This window comes from Nerophis ophidion, linkage group LG09 (assembly GCF_033978795.1).
Source record: "Nerophis ophidion isolate RoL-2023_Sa linkage group LG09, RoL_Noph_v1.0, whole genome shotgun sequence".
Lineage (NCBI taxonomy): Eukaryota > Metazoa > Chordata > Actinopteri > Syngnathiformes > Syngnathidae > Nerophis > Nerophis ophidion.
In genome coordinates, this window is record NC_084619.1 from 47,309,274 (window position 1) to 47,328,211 (window position 18,938).

Consider the following 18,938-nt stretch of genomic DNA (forward strand, 5'->3'; position numbering starts at 1 on the left):
GGTCCGTTGTGGTAAAGAAGGAGCTGAGGCGGAAGGCAAAGCTCTCAATTTACCGGTCGATCTACGTTCCCATCCTCACCTATGTTCATGAGCTTTGGGTTATGACCGACAGGGCAAAATCACAGGTACAAGCGGCAAAATGAGCTTCCTCCGCCGGGTGGCGAGGATCTCCCTTAGAGATAGGGTGAGAAGCTCTCATCCGGGAGGAGCTCAAACTATAGCCGCTGCTCCTCCACATCGAGAAGAGCCAGATAAGGTGGTTCGGGCATCTAGTCAGGATGCCACCCGAACGCCTCCCTAGGGAGGTGTTTCGGGCACATCTTGGAGGTAGGAGGCCATGGGAAAGACCCAGGAGACGTTGGGAAGACTATGTCTGGGAACGCCTCGGGATCCCCCTGGAGGAGCTGGACGAAATGGCTGGGGAGAGGGAAGTCTGTGCTTCCCTACTTAGGCTGCTGCCCCCATGACCCGACATCGGATAAGCGGAAGAAGATGGATGGATGGATGGATATGCTAACATTAGCTCTGTTATAAAATGACTGTAAAAGGTGCATCGTTTGTAGCAAATGCCAAAGTAGTGTGTCTCTTTCACGCACTTATACACACACACAGACACACACACACGCACGTACACACACACACACACACACACAAACTACAGTTGTAGTGCAAGTACCATTAAGAAATGGTACTTGCACTATATCTACAAAATAAATGAGAAGTTACTCACCAGTTACTCAGTCCTTTAGTAGTTTTTCCAGAATTCTTACTTACTCTTACTCATGTAATTATTTTGATGACTACTTTTTACTGCGCTTGAGTCATATTACCCGAAAGTAACGGTACTCTCACTCGAGTACAACTACTGGATCTCAGTTGGTAAGTCAGTATTCAAAGACTGAATGGAATCAGTGGCTATTCATAAAATGTTGCTACAATTAACCGTAGTCATGTTTTATTTCCGCGGATGTCAGAGTCAGCTGTGCCCTTTAGCATGACTTGTGCTTTGCCACCGACAATGGGTCACTGTGTCTCCGCCGCTGGTTCACAGACGCGTCACTGTGTGCTTGTTCCCAGCACGCTTTCGTACGTGCACATTTAGAGAGCCTTAAAGAACACTCTGCGTCTGTATGTTGAGCCCTGCCACACTTCAGGGTCTATTTAAAGCAACAATGTGCAGTCAGCTGTGCTTGTAAATAGCCTTCACAATCACAAGTCATGAGAGGCACCGCGTCTTTTCCCGCTTTGGCTGTCCACAACACATCTCATTGTCAACTTGCATCGGGTCCACAGTGACGGAACTTGCCGGGTGCAAAATATGGGCCTTAATGCTGAGTGTGTAGGTGTTCTTAGTGTTGCTTCTTATTTTTTTTTTACACTCAATCACTTCAATTTACATTAAATCTTGTTTATAATCAATGTGATCAACAATCTTAATAATTACTAAACAGATGCACAATTTTGGATATTGGCACTAAACTATCTAAGAAAGACTGACACACCCTTTGCAATATGACACCAACTTTCCTGCATAGAAATATATGCAGTATATATATACTTACATTGACATATATATATGTACATATATATGTGTATTTGTGTGTGTATATATATATATATATATATATATATATATTTATATATATATATATATATATATATATATATATATATATATATATATATATATATATATATGTAAATGTATAAAATGATCTTACCCAGTAATAAGCAGCGTGCCGGTCAAGGGTTTCCTTCCCAGAAATATCTGCTTTTACAAGCTCCAAGCTGTCAGGCAATAGAGCACAGAGTAGATTAGACAATATGCCCTCCTCCTCTTGTTGGTAAACACTGCAGCATTGCAGCCATGTGACCACACACACGCACACACACACACACTCTCTCTCAAACAAGCATGCGCACGCACACACGCGAAAATCAACTTGAATCATAAAAAGTATACTATCTTTGCGTCCACGGTATGTGTTAATGCAATTGCTTAGTAGGGGTAGGACATAGCAGCACATTTATCAATCATAAAAACATCACACTTAAAGGGGAACTGCAAATGTTTTGGAATGTTGCCTATCGTTCACAATCATTATGAAAGACAAGAACACACGTTTTTTTTTTTTATTGGGATTTTTTTAAAAGATTAAAAAAAAAACACTTGGAAGATGCGGCTAATGGCAGTCACGGTTGTAGCCTTCAAAGCCTATAAAACAGGAGTCCCCAAACTACGGCCCGCGGGCCAGATACGGTCCGCCAGAGTCCAAAATCCGGCCCGCGGCAATTCCCAAGTTAAAAAAAATAATACTTATTTGATTTTCTTTAATTTTATATATATATATATATATATTTTTTTTTTTTTATATATATATATATATATATACATACATACATACATATATGTATGTATGTATATATATATATATTTATTTCTATATATATATACATACATATATGTATGTATATATATATTTATTTATATATATCCATCCATCCATTTTCTACCGCTTATTCCCTTTCGGGGTTGCGGGGGGCGCTGGCGCCTATCTCAGCTATATATATATATATATATATATATATATATATATATATATATATATATATACATACATACATACATACATATATGTATTTATATATATATATATTTATTTATATATATATACATACATATATGTATGTATATATATATTTATTTATATATATATATATATATATATATATATATATATATATATATACATACATACATACATACATATATGTATATATATATATATATATATATATATATATATATATATATATATATATATATATATATATATATATATATGTATATATATATACTACAAAAACAGTACCACTTTTTGTAGTTTCCTTTGTTTGTTTTTTATTGTAGCCCCCGGCGATATTGTTTTAACCCAATGCGGCCCTCGAGTCAAAATGTTTGGGGACCACTGCTCTAAAACCACTTCAAAACCCTCCATCAGCATTTTATATAAACACTGCAAGTGTATATATAATGTAGTAACAAACACGTTCACAACAGTATCTAATATGTGCCATATTTACCGTATTTGGTCATTTAACAGTTGTATTATTTCAATAGGGTAATAAATAGTACATTTCAGCTGTTCTTACACTAATTCCACACATATTTATCAAAAACAAGCAAGGGACATTTTTTTTACATTAAAGCAACGTTTCAATCAATTTAACAATTGTAAAACTCAGATATTACAATTCAATGTTTTTACAATATTTTTTCAATGAATTTACAGGAAAAAAAGCTAAGAACAAAAGGGCAGTGTACAGGTAATGTAGGTCTTTAAAAAAAAAAAGATTTTAAATCCATTCAACAATTGTAATGCTTTATTGGATTTTTTATTTTTTATTTTTTTTTAGCCCATTAGCTGGTTGCCACAACAACCCACTAGTATTCCTGGGGTTCACAAACTCAACATAATTACAAGTAAAAGCATAAAATTATAACTACACAACACAGAAACAAATAAAAACATCAACAAGCAAACAATTTACAAACAATTTGAGTGCCACACATTACAATTCAAATGTTATTCTTAATATATTTATTCAATAAATTAATACAAAACAAAACAGCAGTGTGTTAGGTTAGCCCGCTCATTTCCAAAACATTATTTTTTTTGCCATTTAAGCTAATTATAAATACATTCAACAATTGGAATGCTGGACATTACAATTCTACCGTTTACAATATTTCTAAAATGACTTTACAGAAATTACCTAAGAAATTATTACTACCAGCAAAAGGGCAATGCACAGCTAAGGTAGCTCATGTCCAAAAGTGTATTTTTTTCATCACTAAAGCCCATTTCAAATCCTTTCACCAATATTAAAATATTTACAGTGTCTGATTCTACAATTTCAACGTTCTTATAAAGCTTTTATTTAATTTGATAGAAAACAAACTGGGAAGTATCAGTATTAGAAAAACAATATTTGCCTTTCTGTGTATTTTCGGAACATTTTTATTTTTTATCATTGAAGCTTATTCTAAATCCACTTAACATATTTGATGATTTAATTGGGTGTCATGTAATACAATTCAACTATTCTTAATAAAATATTAAATTAATAGAAAACAATTTGGTAAAATTTTTGTAGAGATTGTGAGACTGTTTCAAATATTTTTTTTTATAATTTACAGTGGTTAATTACTTTTTGTAAGATTGGGTTTCCAACAAAATGTGCCCCCAATTTTGTATACCTTCTCGTCACACCGAACATTATACGTAACGAACTTGTCCGTTTGCTCGTGTGTCATTTTGCAGAATGAATCAGCCAAGCAAAGAATGTCAATCGTCCAGTGCCAGCAGTTTGATAAAGAAGGTGAGAAACACTTCTGAACTGAAAAAAAAAAAGAGCTTATAGCAAAGTACACATGTGGTGTTAGTGCAGTTCTTCTCAAATAGTGGGGTGGGGACATGCTTTATCAGTATCATGCTTCAAACCCGGACTAGAAAAGTTGTGCACCACAAAACTACTCACTGTAGTAATTAATCCTGACTTCCTCATTTTGATAAAAACAAAAACAAAAACATGAGCATAAAATGTTTTATTCACTTTAGTTTTGTCGGTTAAAGTTTTTTGTATTTTGTGCTCCCGACTTAATGTTGCTGATCAATTTAAATGTATCATTATTTATTGAGTTTGTTTTATTTGATTTCAGTTTCAAATGGTTCAAGTCGGTCAAAAATGTTTTAAAATTTAAATAAAGATTTGTTTTTAAATTAAAGCAAATTGATGCACTTTAAATATTTTCTGTTACAGACTGAAAAATTTTCATAATAAAGTTATTTGTTCTTAGTTGAAGATCTGTATTTAGTTTTGGTCTTCTTTATTGTTAATAAGGATACACTGCCTTGCAGAGGTGTACTTAGAACAATTCTATAGACAAATTATACTATTTATAGTCGCGGCGGAGAGTGTGTGTGTGTGTTCTGGGCGACGAAATGTTTTCTTTCTTCCAAGGGGGGGGCGTAAGACAAAAATAATTAAGAAGTAGTGGGACTTGTCCCTTCCCTTCCTCTTCCTCTGATTATCGTCGTCTTTGCCAACAGGCGTGTTCAATATATTTAAAAGTGATGTTAAATGGTGTTTTATACATCTCGTTCATCATTAATATGTGTTCCACATTGTTTTCTGCAAGTCACGTGATTATTCTTCTATGTAAAATGTGTTTTTGTAAAATTAACTTAAGATTTCAGAAGAATAATTCCTAATATCTGGAGTTGGAGTGACTACCGTATTTCCTTGAATTGCCGCCAGGGCGCTAATTAATTTAAAACCTCTTCTCACTCCTGCGCTTACCAAAGGCATGCGGTAAAAGTAAGCATGTGCTAATTAATTTAAAGCCTGTTTTCACTCCGCAACTTACCAAAGGTATGCAGTAAAAATTTGAGTGTGATGTAAGTTTGGACCTTAAATCCTACTGAATAGCTCTTAATCTTCTTCCCTTTATGCGATTTCAAATTACCGGTATTGAAATCAACCTCCTCCATTTTGAAAATGATGATAGGGGAAGTGTCACTCGTGACGTCACGAGTTTGACCAGGCAGGAATACTAAGCATGCGCTAATTATTTTGGGAAGCGAGTTTGACCCGGCAGTAATTCAAGGCAGGCGCATACTATATACCCTGCGGCAATTCAAGGAAATACGGTAATCCATCAGGTAGTTGTTTAGCCATCTTTTCCCACGAGGAAAAATAAATGTTTGGATTTGTGTTTAGTTGACTGCTGTGGGCAGATGTTACATTGACCTTGTGTTCACTCAAGTCTGATGTTGTTGAAAACACTGACAACACCCCTCTATGCCTGTTTAAACCTTCACACTTTTATTATTTTTAATGCAATTATTCCTTGAAAAAATAGTTGAATCGAAAAGTCTAGTTTTGATGTTGAATTTTGAAGAAGACATCAGTGTATTCAAAATAACAATAAACACATTTCAATCAGGTTGGATATAACTATGATTCACTCTAGTAATTCTTTAGAATAAATGTTTTGTTTTCATTTTTCATATTCATAGATATTGTTTTGTGAGATTCAGTTTTTTCCGGATTCAAATCTTCTTTTTTATTTTGGAATTTTGGCCCGATTTTTGCAGTTAGCAGCTCAATGTCCTACACTGAGCATGCAAGGTTGACCTTTTCTTACATTTTAGTCAAGTCATTTACAAAAGTTAAATATGGTATGCTAGCAGCTACACAACGGCTAAGCACACAATAGCACACAAGCTACACACTCATAATAAACGTCCTTAATTGGACAATAGTGCAGTCTAAAACTGCGTATTTGTCAATACAAACAAGTAATTCATATTTATAGTTGCATATTACTTACACATACAAAGTCTCCAAGGCAGAATCGTGTTAGAAAGTGTCCAGTAACAAATGTGTCCATTCCCTTTTAACTTAAAGACAGTCCATTTTAGACATTCAAAAATCCATCCATCCATTTTCTACCGTTTGTCCCTCTCAGGGTTGCGGGGGGTTGGGGGGGGCTCTAGTCTATCCCAGCTGCATTCGGGTGGAAGGCGGGGTGGACCCTTGACAACTAGCCACCTCATCACAGGGTAATTATAGATAGACAACATTCACAGACTGGGGTCAATTTAGTGTCTTTGGGAGTGGGTGAGTTCAAAATAAATAGCTTAGCGTTCTTCATATGTACCATTGTTCTCTTTTTGTCCAATTTCACTTGATCCAACCTTGTCTATAATTCAACACTACCACATAGGAAAAGTACTGTCGATGTATGATTTCTGCTGAGATCAGATCAATATTGGTATCAGGCAATACTCAAGGCTCCAATATAGGTACCATATCGGATATGATAAAGTTGTATCAACGTCTCACTACTAATATAACTAATAATACCACAAACGTTTGTCTTTTTTGTGTGTTTATGTTTTTCTTTTTTTTTTTAATACATACGTCATAGCCAGTATGCAAAGGAGAAGAGGATGTCTTACATCTGGATGTCCCTGCAACTATTCAACGCGTGGGACTCTTTGTCTGGGTACTCCATTTTGTGGAGTGACATGCAATGTTCAACCATAAGAAAAGTGACAAGGTGAAAATATTATTTTTTGGCACAGATGGAGTCGCGTAAAACAGTTTTTCAAATGTGTTCCAAATAAAGCAAAGTGTTCCCATATCCAAACACATTGCACATACCCAGCTGGCACAAGACATTGAAACAACAATGATTATACATACATGTCCTTTAAAACTGACTCAGAAACAACGTTGCAAAATAGTTGTATTTGTAAATTGTATTTATATTGTGTTGTTTTGTATTTATATTATTCACATGTGAATAATACTGTATATACTCTAATGATATTATTCACATGTATAAAATACCTAAGTGTTTATTGTTTATTTTGAGCAAACTGTGGAGCTGAATTTCCCCCAGGGATCAATAAAGTACTTTCTATTCTATTTTATTCTATTCTAATTAATGTCTGACGTTGTATCCACGTGTTTGGTTGGGAAATGACCAAATTTCAATGGTCAAATCAACGTCAAAAACTGACATTGAATAAATGTCAAAAAGCATGTTGTTCTAACGATGTATTTGTGTTGTTGAATATTGGTTGGGAAATGACCAAATTTCAATGGTCAAAGCAACCTCAGAACCCAACTAAAGGTCAAAAAGCATATTGTTTCAATGTTATGTTTGAGTTGCTCAACGTCAGGACCTAATTCAACAAGGTCCTGGGGAAACAACTACAAATGTGCACTTCATTCACTAACGGTGTTACAAAAAATATCAATTAGAATAATACATAATCTTGGATATAGAGAACATACAAACCCTCTTTTTATTAAATCACAATTACTGAAATTCAACGATTTGGTGCATTTGCAAACAGCTTAAAAGATGCACAAAGCAAACTATAACCTGCTACCCAAGAATGTACAACAATTCTTCTCAACAAAAGAGGACAAATATAACCTAATTTAAAACATTTGTATGCTCAACACAACGCTTAACACCTTTTGCATGTCTGTATGTGGAATTAAAATATGGAATGGATCAACCAAATAAATCAAACAAAGCACCAATATGATTCGGTTTAAGAAACTATTCAAACTACAACTGTTCACAAAGTACACAGAACAAGAATTATGATGAATATATTGTTTGTTTTTTGTTTTTAATTTTTTTTTTTTTTTTGAGACAAATGTTATAGTAGTTGTTTATTATTCATTTGTTCACTGTTCTGTCACAGAGAACATGGAATTGGGATAAAATTGCGATGATATGAAAAGGGGTAGGATTAAATGGGGACGGCATGGCATAGAGCAGGGGTAGGGAACCTATGGGTCTAGAGCCAGATGTGGTTTTTTGGATGACTGCATCTGGCTCTCGGATAAATCTGAGCTGACATTGCTTAACACGATAAGTAATGAATAATTCCACTTGTAATCACAGTGTTAAAAATAACGTTCAAAATATAAAACATTCTCATGCTTTTTTATGTTCAAGAAGTTGCGTTAATGGTAAGAAGTAATTTATTTATTATTGGCTAGTGTGGGGCTTGCCCTCCTGGGGGTTCTTCAGACCAACAAGAGCCTGTTTTAGGGTTGCAATATTGTTTTATTTTATTTTTCTCTCAGTTGCTTTCCAGCAATTGTCTTTTTCTCTATTGTCCTCACTCGCGCTCTGGCTCCAGCCCCAACCCTGTTTCTCCTCCTGGCTGCTGCTTATAACAGAGCGACAGGTGATTAGATAACAAGGCCTGGGTGGGCCGTCTACGCACCTGTCGCTGATTTTGAGGCCGGTCCTGGCAACATCCCGCTTTGCTGCAGGTCCGCAGGCCACGCCCCCTCCACAGTTAACTTCAGAATAACAATGTTAATACAAAGAATAAGAGACCTATTATACTCTGGAAATGTTGGTCTTACTTGTGTTCAGTGTTAAAAAAAATATTATATGGCTCTTAGGGAAATACATTTTAAAATATTTGGCTTCTTGGCTCTCTCGGACAAAAAGGTTCCCGACCCCTGGCGTAGTGTGTAGAGCGGCCGTGCCAGAAACCTGAGGGTTGCAGGTTCGCTTCCCACCTATTGACATCCAAATCGCTGCCGTTGTGTCCTTGGGCAGGACACTTCACCCTTTGCCCCCGGTGCCGCTCACACCGGTGAATGAATGATGAATGAATGATAGGTGGTGGTCGGAGGGGCCGTAGGCGCAAACTGGCAGCCACGCTTCCGTCAGTCTACCCCAGGGCAGCTGTGGCTACAGATGTAGCTTACCACCACCAGGTGTAAATAAATGATGGGTTCCCACTTCTCTGTGAGCGCTTTGAGTATCTAATAATAGAAAAGCACGATATAAATCTAATCCATTATTATCATTACTATTAAATAAGCTCTGCTTCTCCCTACTCCTTTTCGGACGTGCTGTAATTAAAACAACTGGAAACGTAATGAATTATGCATGTTCGAAATCAACTGAAACTGAACTGAACTTTAATGTCTCGTGTCTGCTGGCTACCTTGTCATAGAATGTGCCAACTTTTAAACTCATGTTCCCATCTCCAAGGTGAGAACGACAAGACATCACAAATGTGAAAAGGTTCCCCCAATCATTAGTTGGACTCGAGGTTGATCCCAGTAAGTAACGTGTTTGTCCACGCAGCCATTAGACTTCCTGCCATTGTTTTCCCAGTTTGGCTTTCCTGCTAGTGTTAGTGGTGTAAATATAGAAAGTACTACACAAGGTGGTGGACAAGGGCTGAGCAGGAAATGTACGTGTGTGTGTGTGTGTGTGTGTGTGTGTGTGTGTGTGTGTGTGTGTGTGTGTGTGTGTCTGTCTGCGTGTCTGCGTGTGTGTGTGTGTGTGTGTGTGTCTGTCTGTCTGTCTGCGTGTGTGTGTGTGTGTGTGTGTGTGTGTGTGTGTGTGTGTGTGTTCTGGCAATGCCTACTTAATGGGGACACCACTCTGTTTACACAGTCATCTTTAGGGGACCTCTGGCGGTATGGGGACAAAAAAACAGGTCCCCTCAAGGGAACATTTTTAAATGATAGTCAGATCCATTCTGAAGATGCTTAAGTGACATTTTTATACGACATAAGCTTCGCGGTGGCAGAGGGGTTAGTGCATCTGCCTCACAATACGAAGGTCCTGAGTAGTCCTGGGTTCAATACCCGGACTCGGGATCTTTCTGTGTGGAGTTTGCATGTCCTCCCCGTGAATGAGTGGGTTCCCTCCAGGTAATCCGGGTTCCTCCCACTTCCAAAGACATGCACCTGGGGATAGGTTGATTGGCAACACTAAATTGGCCCTAGTGTGTGAATGTGAGTGTGAATGTTGTCTGTCTATCTGTGTTGGCCCTGCGATGAGGTGGCGCCTTGTCCAGGGTGTACCATGCCTTCCGCCCGATTGTAGCTGAGCTAGGCGCCAGCGCCCCCCCGCGACCCCAAAAGGGAATAAGCGGTAGAAAATGGATGGGGATGGATGATTCACATTCAGAATGATCCATCCTTCTATATATGGTAGTTGGAGTTGCGGACAACTTCATTACTGCTAAATAGCAGTTTTCAGTAATGTCACAGAAGATGTGTCAAGGCGTGGGCTATGGTCTGGTTTGTTTTCCCGTGGTGCAAATCGACTGGACTGGACACGATGTGAAGGTAACGGCATCTTTTAATCTTAACTCAAAAAAGGTACAAACGAAAGGCGCTCACACAGGAGGTACAAAAACTTGGCTCTGAGAACAAAAACTCGCACAATGGCGGAACTATGAACAACCAAAACGAAAACACTTACTGTGACGTGAAAAGCATGAATCTATGGAAAGACGTGAGCAGTCAGGTATCAAGGGTGTGTAGAGGGTGATGTCGCCAGGCTGACTGCCTGGCAACAACAGGCTTAAATAGTGCTGTGATTATTGACAGGTGCGTGTGTCCAAACAAATGAGCCAGGTGAAACTAATGGTTGTCAGGGAAACTAAAACAAACCAGGGTGCGCAAAACTGGAACTAATGGAGTCAAAAACAAAACAGAAGATAACTAAACAGACATGATCACAAAGACATGACAAGATGCAGGATTTGCTTTAACATTTAAGTTGTGAAACTTGCTATAAGAGGACAGCTGTAGTGCTGTATTCTGAGAATCATGTCATATTTAATTTGAACTTTTTTTTTTAAATGGTCCTCAATAGTCACGTACAAATGTGTGTGAATTATGCTAAATTATTTAAATTTGGTCCCCATGAACCAAATTAACTCTTTTTCCCCAGGGTCCCCTGTAACAATGATCAGCACATTACTTCATCATCGTATACGGCAAGGCACAGTGGGATAGTGGCCGTGCGCAACCCGAGGGTCCCTGGTTCAATCCCCACCTAGTACCAACCTTGTCACGTCCGTTATGTCCTTGAGCAAGACACTTCACCCTTGCTCCTGATGGGTGCTGGTTAGCGCCTTGCATGGCAGCTCCCTCCATCAGTGTGTGAATGTGTGTGTGAGTGTGTAAATGTGGAAGTAGTGTCAAAGCGCTTTGAGTACCTTGAAGGTAGAAAAGCGCCATACAAGTACAACCCATTTATCATTTATTTATCAATCCAGAGATTTAAAGACGTGTATGAGCTAACTGGGCAGTGGCCATTTTACCTCATTTTTTTTAGTGCCTCCATAACCTGTAGAAAAGGTGTTCCCCACAAGTGATGATCAAAAACTTGGTCCCCTTTCCAAATGATATCCTGTGTGCGTGTGTATGTGTGTGTGTGCGTGTGTGTGTGTGTGTTTTACCATTTGTTTGTGTACTTGTCTTAGAGTCCTGCAAACCTTATGCTAATTGGAGCCAGTGAATGAAGTCATGCTTCCTAACTGGTTCGATGACTCATTCTCCTCTTGCGCCGCGGTTTGTTATTCTTGCCTACTTCCCCCGACTCTGTTGTGTGATTGTACGTGTATGTCCCTCCATTGTTCTGCCTCTCTGTGAGAGGGTCAGCCCTGTGGTCCGATGACGTCGCTTGCATTGTTTTGTCTCTCCGGCCTTCTAAAAATGTCTGCCTAAACAAAAACACTGAGTCCACATCCTGCTGCCTGGCCACACAAAAAGAATATGAGCCCGGCTTTTCATTGTCTCGCTCTTTCAAAGCACTTCAGTGTGTGTGTGTTGGGACAATTAAGGGCCGAATGAAGGTTGTTGATTGTAAGGTCACTGCAATCAGATCGAACCCACGCAACAAAACGTACTGTACCGCGATCGCTCCTCGCCCGTTAATACCGTCCGTATCTGTCGACCTTCATCATAGAACGTCCACACCCACAGCAGGCTCGCCTCCACGTTATAAACACATGTTGTTTAATTCATGCCATTTACAGGGCAGAGGATGACTTGTAAATGTGTAGAAACAGAAATGACATGCTGTCATGGAATAAGAATATTTACTTTGTTTTAATAACAGAACAATGAATGGACACGTTCTATGCCCAAAGTAGATAGTACATATTCATACCAACCGCTTTCAAGCTGCACAATCATTGATGGCATTATCCGCAAGGCTACATTGTAATAAACATAGTAGATTTTACTGTAGGAACCTGGCAGCTCGGTCGCCAGAAATTTACCATTAATTGATCCTTGTCAAGACGTGGACTATGGTGTGGTTTGTTTTCCCGTGGTGCAAATCGACGTGAAGGAAATTAAAGGCCTACTGAAACCCACTACTACCCACCACGCAGTCTGATAGTTTATATATCAATGATGAAATATTAACATTGCAACACATGACAATACAGCCTTTTTAGTTTACTAAATTACAATTTTAAATTTCCCGGGAGTTTTGTCTTCGAAATGTCGTGTAATGATGACGTGTACGCAAGATGTCACGGGCTGTTAGGAAATATGAGGGCTGCGCACACACACAGCTAAATGTCGTCTGCTTTAACAGCATAATTATACAGTTTTTTGGACATCCGTGTTGCTGAATCTTTTGCAATTTGTTCAATTAATATTGGAGAAATCACAGTAGAAAGATGGAGTTGGGAAAATTTAGCCTTTGGCCACACAAACACACGGTGATTCCTTGTTTAAAATTCCTGGAGGTGAAACTTTACTATGGATCAGAGCGTGGTCAAGAGAACATGAATCTTACCGAATGTCAACCAGCAGGTTTCGGTGAGAAAATTGTGGTTAAAAAGTCAGTTCTTACCGGAGAAAAGCTGAGCTTGTGCCGTCAATGAAGCTGCCGTCGACTCCCCTGAGACACTGCGCGTCAAGACACCCGTGGATACACCCTTCCGACTATCAGGTACTATTAAACTTACTAAAACACTAGCAACACGATAGAAAGATAAGGGATTTCCCAGAATTAACCTAGTAAATGTGTCTAAAAACATCGGAATCCGTCCCAATGCAATCGCTTTTTTTTATTAAAATTTTTTTTTTTTTCCTAGTCCGTCGCTTTCAATATCTTCAAACACGAATCTTTCATCTTCGCTCAAATCAATGGGGAAATTGTCATTTTCTCGGTCCGAATAGCACTTTTTGTTGAAGGCTCCCGTTAAAAACAATGTGGATATGTGAGGAGCCATCAAACATCTGCGACTTCCGGTAGAGGCCGGGGCATTTCTCTTAGCACCGAAAGTTGCGAACTTTATCGTGGATGTTCTCTACTAAATCCTTTCAGCAAAAATATGGCAATATCGCGAAATGATCAAGTATGACACATAGAATGGACCTGCTATCCCCGTTTAAATAAGAAAATCTCATTTCAGTAGGCCTTTAATTTTACTATAAAAAAAGAATAAACAAAAGGCGCGCACAAGGCAGAGAACAAACTTGGCTATGAAAACAAAAACTCACACAATGGCAACACTATGGACACAAAAAAAAACTTTCAAACTATGGCATGAATCACGGAAACACACTTGGACCGAGAAAGAGCATGGATCATCATGGATGTGTAGGAGGTGATGGAGGGTGAAGTCGCCAGGCTGACTGTCTGGCAACTACAGGCTTAAATGCAGTGGTGATTAACAGGTGTTTGAGTCCAAATGAACCAGTTGCGTGATCAAGACAGGTGAAAACGAATTGGTAGTCATGGTGACAAAACAAACAAGAGTGCGCAAAAACAGGAACTAATGGAGTCAAAAACAAAACAGAACATAACTAAACAGACATGATCACAAAGTCATGACAATCCTGTAGTACAGACCTGGGCAAATTAAGGCCCGGGGGCTACATGTGGCCGTCAAGCTTTTCAATCTGGCCCGCCGTACATACTCAAATATTTTTTTTAGATCCTTAAGATGTAAAATGTAGCTGCCATTATGATGTGCAGTGATGTTTTCAAATTGCCATAAATTTTGAACCATACAACATATTTCAATGGTTGGAATCTGCACTTTTGCATGATATTTTAGTGACTAGTGTTGTCCTGATACCAATATTATTTTGATGCTTTTCGGTACTTTTCAATACTTTTCTAAATAAAGGGCACCAGAAAAAATTGCATTATTGGCTTTATTTTAACAAAAAATCTTAGGGTGTGGCGGACCGGTACTTTTCAGAGGGGGTATGGTACTGAATATGACTCATTAGTATCGCGGTACTATACTAATACCCGTATACCGTACAACCCTACCAGTTACTATGGTAATCTACGTTACAGCACGTCAGAGGAGGCACCAAGCAGTGTGGGTGGGGAGCGTTTCCATAGAGTGTTTCAAGAGCGGCCAGCCTGAAATGTGGGTGTCAGGGACAGACGTGGAAGGAAATTTTTACAAGAAAGTTCTAAAGCTTAGTGATATATCACATATGTCAGATTGTAGATGTTTTTTTGTTTTTTTTTTACCCTACACGTTCATATTTCGTTGTGTTTGTTGCATTTGGCTTTATTGTAAAATATGTCGATTGAGAGGGGCTGTTCTCCATATTCAGGGTTTTATCATTTATAGAAAAATTAAATTAAAAAAAATTCCATTCCGTTTTTAAGGTGGTCTGTCATAAAGATTTTTGTCCTCAGTCAGACTTTATTGGGAGTTTTTATTTTTAGTTTTCCTAAAAAAAGATATACCGGCCCCCAGACCGATTTTTTTTCTAAATTTGTCCCCCGAGTCAAAATAATTGCCCAGGGCTGCTGTAGTACCATGTTTTCCATTAGAGCGGGGGTCGGCAACCTGCTGCTAATATAGCGCCGCCCTAGTGGCTCCTTGGAGCTTTTTCAAAAATGTATGAAAATGGATAAAGATGTTGAAAAATATAACATTTTTGTTTTAACATTGGCAAATTTCACGTTTCTGGCACACTATAGCAGTGGTTCTCAACCTTTTTTCAGTGATGTACCCCCTGTGAACAGTTTTTTAATTCAAGTACCCCCTAATCATAGCAAAGCATTTTTGGTTGAAAAAAAGATATAAAGAAGTAAAATACAGCACTATGTCATCAGTTTCTGATTCATTAAATTGTATAACAGTGCAAAATATGTGGGAAAAAAGATATAAAAAATAACTAAAAACTTGTTGAAAAAGTGATTCGATTATAAATAAAGATTTTTACACATAGAAGTGATCATCAACTTAAAGTGCCCTCTTTGGGGATTGTAATAGAGATCCATTTGGATTCATGAACTTAATTCTAAATATTTCCTCACAAAAAAAAAGAAATCTTTAACATCAATATTTATGGGACATGTCCACAAAAAATCTAGCTGAATATTGCATTGTTGTATTTCTTTTCACAGTTTATGAACTTACATTCATATTTTGTTGAAGTATTATTCAATAAATATATTAATACAGGATTTTTGAATTGTTGCTTTTTTTAGGAATATTTAAAAAAAAATCTTACGTACCCCTTGGCATACCTTCAAGAACCCCCAGGGGTACGCGTACCCCCATTTGAGAACCACTGTCTTAAACTGTCTCTCCACGTTTCTGGCACACTTTGGCATCAAGTAACACAATAGATGACTCTTGTCCTTTCCAGGTGGTTAAATAGATTAGTATTTTTCATACCTGCCATTTTACTCCCTGTTGACTAATTTCACTTGGTAACACCTTTTCCAACCTTCCACACTACAAAATAACAAAGATTGTACTATTCCTGGCGATATCATATCTGTTCAATTTTGATATCGGTTCGTACTCAAGGCTCCCATGTGGATATCAAATATAAATCAGTGGTATCAGGACACCCCATATTGTTTTCACTTTAAGCAACGTACTTTTCAAATTAATTTTGTTAAGACGTGGTATAAAAAATAAAATGAAATATTTTTAACTTTGGCCAAACACTTTAGGAAAAGCACAATCTTTGTGCAAGGCAGTGGTTCTCAAATGGGGGTACGCGTACCCCTGGGGGTACTTGAAGGTATGCCAAGGGGTACGTGAGATTTTTTCAAAATATTCTTAAAATAGCAACAATTCAAAAATCCTTTATAAATATATTTATTGAATAATACTTCAACAAAATACGAATGTAAGTTCATAAACTGTAACAAGAAATGCATCAATGCAATATTCAGTGTTGACAGCTAGATTTTTTGTGGACATGTTCCATGAATATAATAATAATAATAATAATAATAATAATAGATTTTACTTGTAAAAAAAGCACTTTACATTGAGCAAACAACCTCAAAGTGCCACAGTGTAAAAAAATAGTAATTATAATAAAAAGATAAAAAAATAAATACAATATAAAACTAGAAACAGCCCAATAGCTAGAACCAGCATGTATGTCTATAAAAAGGCTTTTTAAAAAAGAAGGCGTCTTCAGTAATGCGGACGTTGTATCGATCCGTTATGGTGAAGAAGGAGCTGAGCCGGAAGGCAAAGCTCTCAATTTACCGGTCGATCTACGTTCCCATCCTCACCTATGGTCATGAGCTTTGGGTCATGACCGAAAGGACAAGATCACGGGTACAAGCGGCCGAAATGAGTTTCCTCCGCCGGGTGGCGGGGCTCTCCCTTAGAGATAGGGTGAGAAGCTCTGCCATCCGGGAGGAACTCAAAGTAAAGCCGCTGCTCCTCCACATCGAGAGGAGCCAGATTAGGTGGTTCGGGCATCTGGTCAGGATGCCACCCGAACGCCTCCTTCGGGAGGTGTGTAGGGCACGTCCAACCGGTAGGAGGCCACGGGGAAGATCCAGGACACGTTGGGAAGACTATGTCTCCCGGCTGGCCTGGGAACGCCTCGGGATCCCCTGGGAAGAGCTGGAAAAAGTGGCTGGGGAGAGGGAAATCTGGGTTTCTTCGCTTAGGCTGCTGCCCACGTGACCCGACCTCGGATAAGCGGAAGATGATGGATGGATGGATGGGTTTTTTAAGCCTTTTTTAAAAGCATCCACGTCAAATATTGACTTTAAAGATGTCTTTTTTTGTGAAGAAATGTTTAGAATGAAGTTCATGAATCCAGATGGATCTCTATTACAATCCCCAAAGAGGGCACTTTAAGTTGAAGATTACTTCTTTGTGTAGAAATATTTATTTATAATTAAATCCCTTGTTTGTTTTTCAACAAGTTTTTAGTTATTTTTATCTTTTTTTCCAACTAGTTCAAGAAAGACCACTACAAATGAGCAAAATGTTGCACTGTTATACAATTTAATAAATCAGAAACTGATGACATAGTGCTGTATTTTACTTCTTTATCTCCTTTTTTCAACCCAAAATGCTTTGTTCTGATTAGGGGGTACTTGAATTAAAAAAAATGTTCACAGGGAGTACATCACTGAAAAAGGTTGAGAACCACTGCACTAAAGATATGAAATTGAACAGCGTATATAAAAAACATTATGGAATTGTTCAACTAACAGCTATGATTGTTATTATTGTAACACACAATTCAATAATTGCTTACCTTTTACCAATCCTCTCCAACTGGCAACCTCTCCTTTGTGCGCCATAATCCTGCAGTCTCACACCGTCAAACCATGGTTGCACGAAGAGGAGACTTCCACACGTACTCTCGCCCTCTTTCACACGCACGTCTGCTCACAGATTGTTACTTTGCTGAACACCAAGTGTGCAGACATCAGGGTGGGCTTCAGAGAGGTAGTGGGAGGCGACCAACTCCTCTGCTCCACTGGCATGATAATATTCAAGAGACTTTATTGTCATAGCAAAAATGTAGTCCCCGAGTTCCCAGATTCACCCGATGATCACCAAAAGAACAGAAGATTGTACATAATAAATTTGATAGGACACAATTATACAAACCCCATTTCCATAGGAGTTGGGAAATTGTGTTAGATGTAAATATAAACGGAATACAATGATTTGCGAATCCTTTTCAGCCCATATTCAATTGAATGCACTACAAAGACAATATATTTGATGTTCATACTTATTAACTTTTTTTTTTTTTGCATACAATAATTGTCTTAGAATTTCATGGCAGCAACACGTGCCAAAGTAGTTGGGAAAGGGCATGTTCACCACTGTGTTACATCACCTTTTCTTTTAACAACACTCAATAAACGTTTGGGAACTGAGGAAACTAATTGTTGAAGCTTTGAAAGTGGAATTATTTCCAATTTTTGCTTGATGTACAGCTTTAGTTGTTCAAAAGTCCGGGGTCTCTGTTGTCGTATTTTAGGCTTCAAAATTTTCAGTGGGAGACAAGTCTGGACTACAGGCAGGCCAGTGTAGTCCCCGGACTCTTTTACTATAAAGCCACGCTGTTGTAACGCATGGTGTGGCATTGTCTTGCTGAAATAAGCAAGGGCGTCCTTGATAACGTTACTTGAATAGCAATATATGTTGCTCCAAAACCTGCATGTACCTTTCAGCATTAATGGTGCCTTCGCAGAGGTGTAAGTTACCCATGCCTTGGGCACTAATACACCCCCATACCATCACAGATGCTGGCTTTTGAACTTTGCGCACATAACAATCCGGATGGTTATTTTCCTC

At 38.3% G+C, this 18,938-nt stretch overlaps 1 protein-coding gene across 4 annotated transcripts in view; it reads right to left on the minus strand.

Annotated features, from left to right (window-relative positions):
- Window positions 1-18,031, minus strand: part of rasgrp3 (RAS guanyl releasing protein 3 (calcium and DAG-regulated)) — an 88,496-nt gene extending 70,465 nt beyond the window's left edge. For 2 of the 4 annotated variants that reach the window (XM_061911084.1, XM_061911087.1), the window contains exons 1-2: window positions 17,884-18,031; window positions 1,722-1,788 (exon numbers count right to left, since the gene is read on the minus strand). The gene's annotated coding sequence lies outside the window, so the exon portion shown is untranslated. Of the gene's footprint in view, window positions 1-730; window positions 1,046-1,721; window positions 1,789-17,883 lie in introns of those variants that run through there. The other 2 variants (XM_061911085.1, XM_061911086.1) reach the window with 2 other exon arrangements.
- Between the last annotated feature and the right edge of the window lie 907 nt (window positions 18,032-18,938).